This window comes from Lissotriton vulgaris, chromosome 1_1 (assembly GCF_964263255.1).
Source record: "Lissotriton vulgaris chromosome 1_1, aLisVul1.2, whole genome shotgun sequence".
Classification (NCBI taxonomy): Eukaryota; Metazoa; Chordata; class Amphibia; order Caudata; family Salamandridae; genus Lissotriton; species Lissotriton vulgaris.
In genome coordinates this window covers 2,040,008,419-2,040,013,950 of record NC_141685.1, presented here as the reverse complement: position 1 = coordinate 2,040,013,950, position 5,532 = coordinate 2,040,008,419, and positions in this window count along the sequence as shown.

The following is a 5,532-nucleotide window of genomic DNA, read 5'->3' as shown; positions in this document are numbered from 1 at the left end:
AGGTAGGGACTGAGCCTTGAGCAACAGTGAAGTTACTACCCAGTATGCTAGGAGTGGCTGCCGGAAATAACTTTGCTGTGTTTGATCAGACCGGAGTCTGTGGACAGCGAGTGGTGGTGACCTATAGGTCACGTGGAACAACATGGACTGCAGCTGGTTCGACCCTCTTGGATGAGTGAGGATGCTGTATGGGCACTGTCACCCAAAGGACCAAGAAATGGATAGTCATTCCCTTGCCCCCCACATTAGGAGCAGGTGCACAATTACCCCCTAGGAGAAGCTGTAGGAAAACACTGACTGCTGTAGTAGCGCAACCTCAAGGGATAGAACCTGTGCTCACCAAGTGCAGCTGCTGAGTCCAGGTGTAAGCAATTCACTTGACTAGAACTGGAACCTTTGTGAGCGCCCACAGACAGGGTGCCTTCGAGGATTCCAAACACTTCACTCCTGCCGGAGAGGGTAAGACTTGTTTATGTCTGACTGCAGCCCTAGCATCTAAACTTGATTGCGTGTGCACTGGGACTCTATTGGCTTTAAATCAGAGTCATAGTGGACTCTTGAGATGCAGACTACTAGTGCTGCATACCCTCAATGTTACCAATAGTGAATGGGGAATACCCATGATCACTAATTCAAGGAGTGAGTGGAACCAGGAACCACCAGAGACACACTAGAGCCCAACCTCAGGAGATGACTATTTAAATTGCATGTGCATGTTGTATTCTTCCTTTGAGAGGCTAGTGTAAGAAATTAAACATTTGTCTTTTGTTGCTACTGTTGCACGCATTTTCTGTTGCGAGCTCTTGTTCACTAATCCGTATCCACACCTCCCTCCCAGAGGGAGCCTTGAACTGCTTGGACTGTGCAACCCTGAGAGTCAAATACAGAAGAGGACTTGATTCATTTACTCAGAATCCATAGTAGGTTGGGCCCTGGGACATCAGGAGAAAAAGGCCTCAACCACCACAGTGAGGCCCAGTAAGCCCAGCTTGCACTGTGGCCCTTTAAAAGGGGTTCTGACAGACTGATAGGATGCATAGACCTTGGCACAAGATCAATGAGGATAATGTGATTTTTGTGATTTGTGCCCTATTGTCCACCTCATTGCCCATCAGTGATTTGCCCAGAAAAACAGAATGTTCAGCGTCATTGCCGAGACTCAAACCCAGTTCCTCAGATTCGAGGTCGACCGCCCTAGCCGTTAGGCCAACTTTTCATGGAGCCTGCAATGGCTTTTACTGACAGCAAAGCCAGTTTGACTGAATTCTCATCTTTGGAGCTTAATGGGCTGAATTATTTGATGACATCTATAAACTCCAGCTTACTGATCAACCCTTGCTCTTCTCTTATTACGCTTATCACCAATAAGCTAGTAATGTCTCGAATAGTGGACTTATGCAATAAATCCTTAGCTATTGCATGTATCCCTATCAACCTTAACATGCATTTATAGTTTGTGTTAACGAAATAGATCAACTTTATTTTTTCCTCCATATTAAGACGGTTAACTAAAGGATCAATATATAACGCAAAAAGTAAAGGGGGCATGGACACCCTTGTCGGGTACCACGAGTGATTGAAAAAAAGGGCGAAACTTGAGTATTAATACGAATACATGCTTTAGGGGCAACATACATGGTCCTTAGCACGGTTAAAAAACCCGTACCAAATCCCTTTCTAGATAAAATGTCCCATAAGTAAGCCCAGGCCACCCTGCCAAATGCTTTTTCAGCATCCAACAGGGTTAAGCCGATATTTTATCGGGTTGCCTGGGCCCAGTCCTGAAAAGTAATGAGATAGCGAATGTGGTCGGCCGTATCACGTGCAGGAATAAATCCATGCTGATATTTAGACACAAGTAGGCTAATAATGCTAGAGAGTCGCGAAGCTAAGATCTTAGAATAAGCTTCCCTATCTGCATTAATCAGTGAGATTGAGCGAAAAGAAGATGGAGAAAAGGGAGGTTTATCCTTTTTTTTTTAAAAACGTGATTGTAGATTCTTGCCAAGAAGGTGGGGCCATCCCTTTTTGAGCTGTTGTAAATAAGTTAACTAACTTAAATTTTAAGACAGAGCCGAACACCCTAAAAAACTCAAGAGGAATAGCATCGGGTCCTACAGCTTTGCCCGAAGCTAGCGACAAAAGGGATAGTTCTATTTCTTCCCAGGTGATGGGTAACTCCAGTTGTTCAGCCTTTTCCGAAGACAAGATGGAATTAAGAACAGGATCAGTAAATTCAGTTAACTTCCTTCCATATCTCCGGTAACATCGTCAGTGTATAGTTTACAGTAGAAGTCACGATACACCCCCAATATCTCTGTTGTATTGTCAAATATTTCCCTGAGTCATCCATTATTTTATCTATATTAGCTGAGACTGCCTTTTGTCTTAATCTTTTGGCCAGGTGCTTTCCCAAATTTTCCCCTACTTCATACACTTCCGATCTATAAGCAGCTAACTGGTGGGTCAATTTTGTAGCAAAGCCCTGATGGATCCTAGCTTTCTGAATCAATAGATCTCTTGAGATCCTCTCAGTACCCGTACCCCTACTACATGCCAGCATTAATTTTATCTCAAGATCTCTCATATCGTTCATCTCTACTTCTTGCGTCTTCCTGATTTCCTTCTGTTTTTTCAATGAATAACTTAAGGTTTCGCCACGTACCCCAGACTTGAACGCATCCCATACAATCCCGATACGGGCCGACCCTCTATTGTTCTCAAAAAACTCTGAAATCCATTTGGTCATATGCTCAATATAAAGGGGATCATATAAGAGTTTTCGCTCAAAAGACAAAGGCTTAAAGGAATGGGAGAAGTTTACATCTACATTGAGAAAAATGGGATTATGATATGAGATCAGTTTAGGGAGAATATTATATCCTAAATTTGCCGAAGAATTAATGAGTCCACCCGAAACAAAAAAATAATCAAGCCTAAAATGCTTCTGATGTGGGGCAGAAAAAAAAGTGCTCCCAGATGCACCCCCGGATCTGAGATACCCTACGTCCACTAGTCCATATTCCTGAATAATGCCTTTGACAGCTTTGAACACATTTTTCATCCTACCTACATAAAGACTATTGCTAGATATATCAAATGTCCCGTCCAGGTGTAAGTTGAAATCCCCACCCAGGATTAGCAGCGGGCCATAACGCTAACTCAATGCTTAAATGATTTAAAACAGAGGAGTCATCAACGTTAGACCCATAGACCGAGCATATGGTCATCATGTTTGAATTCCGCGATTACCCATCGACCCAGTGGATCCTCTTTGATTCTTCTAATCTGCCCCAACCCAAACCGTTTCAAGATAGCTACTCCTCTTATAGTGGACCCCTGTCGTGAACATCCCACAACCTCTAGCCCAAGATCCCTAAGCCAGCCTCTGTTCTTCCAAGGCAAATGAGTTTCTTGAATGCACAATACGTCCAATCTCATGGGTTTCAATATTTGAGCCATTATACCCCTTTTTTATCATTAAGCCCACACGCATTCCAAGAACAGATTGTAATCTTACCCATTTTCCCATCTAATTACGAATTAGGCACAAGACAGGGAACCAGAAATACACAATAAGAGAGCACAAATATCAGAACTAAAAAAAGCAAAAAAAGTACCAAGTTTTGAGTCTTAATTGACACAGACCGTTCTTTTACTGTTTTTCCTTGCCCCCAGCACCACACCCCTTCCCACCCTCCTCCCCATCCTCTCCCCAGCACCCCACCACCCTCAGTGAACCTACCCAACAGAGGCGTAAGGACTAAGTCCTCAGTGATGGTGAGTGGTCGTGAAAGAGAGCGTCCCTACCTGTGCCAGCCTAGCCCCTCGATCGCACCCTTTATCCAGGCTAGCTGTCTATAAACACTCATCCACCCTATAGGTATCAATATCCATATACTTATTTCTGTAAATCAATTTCTGCCATTGCTACCATTAACAAGCACAGAAATACTAGCAGAAATAATGTGCAGAACAGAAAAAGAAAGAACAAAAAATATTTGGATATTGCAACAGAGCAAGTTACCTTCCCCTGCACATGTATTACATTGCATCCAACAATTCCTGTGCTTTAATTTCAGAAAAAAAATATATTGTTTTCCCTTTATACACAACCTTAAGTTTGGCAGGGTTTAATAGAAACACCTGTCCCCTTTTGCTTGAATAGGCGAGATTAACTGCCTTAGCCACCAGCGTTGCTGCACAGTCACCTGACAAAAGTCTGAACGGACAAAAAATTCACACCCAATACCCTTCCTGGGGCGTGCAGGTCTAGCTTGATCATACAAGATTTCCCGAAGAAGGTAGTTGTGAAAGCAGATAAGGATTGCTCTTGGTTTCCCCGGGTCACCGCCCACTTCTCGTCGCTGCGTAAATGGAAAACGGTGAGCCCTTATAATTTCCTTCTCCCAATTCCAGTCCTTCAGATCTGGAAAAGCCGCTGTAAAGAGCTCCACAACAAATTGTCGAGCGTCCTTTCCATCAGAGCCTTCTGGTATACCCAGAACACGCAAGTTGTTTCGTCGTGCACGATTTTCCAAGTCGTTAAGTTTCCAATCAATGTCCTGTCCGGTCTTTTGCAGTACATTAATTGAGGATTTTTGAGTGGAGAGCTCATCCTCAACAGTGGAGATCCGATCTTCTGCTTCCTGAACTCTAGTAGTGGCTTCTGTGCATGACTTAGCTATACGGCGAACCGCATTCTGCAATTTACGGACTGCTCCCTGGGTCCGAAGCCCCTCCGCTTTGGTCTCCTCTTTGAATCATGATAATTTTGTAGATAGATGATTGTAAATTATACATAGATTTCAGTGTAATTTCGCCTTCTGGTTCAATATTATCAGGTACTTCTCCTTGGTTGACTTGCAGCCCCGGCACCCCATCCCAATGAGGTGTTTCGACCATACTCGGTCTAGCAATGGAAAGTGAATTCTGTGGTTCAGGCACCTTACGTACTGTGCCAAGAGCCTCAACGTTTGCAGCAGAGTCTAGACTTGTGATATCCTCTTCAAGGGATAGGTTGCCATCATCCAGCCAATCACCTGAGAAAGACAACCTATCGTTCTCATTATCATTCTCTCCCTCTGACATAATAGAAACATCTGACATGGAGTAAAATTGACCCCCAGAACCTACGGAATCTCCATCATTTGCGGGTACCGTCACTGTGTCTGTCTCTTTGTTCTTATCCAGACTGTTGTTGGGGTAGTTCTTAGTTACTTGGGGAGCTCCACCAGAACATACAGAAACACCAGAGGTACCGGGGATCTCCGAGGTCGGGGAGAGGACGGGATCCTTAGTGTTAAGAAAGAGGGGTCCCAGTAAGGGAGGCGTTTTAGTAGAGACAGTTTGAATACAATAAATGAAACGTAAATACATCTATAATGTTTAATTCACATTATAGGAAAAAGGTAATCAATTACACAAATTACAGTTGTATCAGTGCCCCTGGGGGTAAGAGGGACGTGCAGTCGTGAGGGTAGTGTAGGAAGGGATAGTGATAATAAAAACACGTATTATTCAAACATTCAT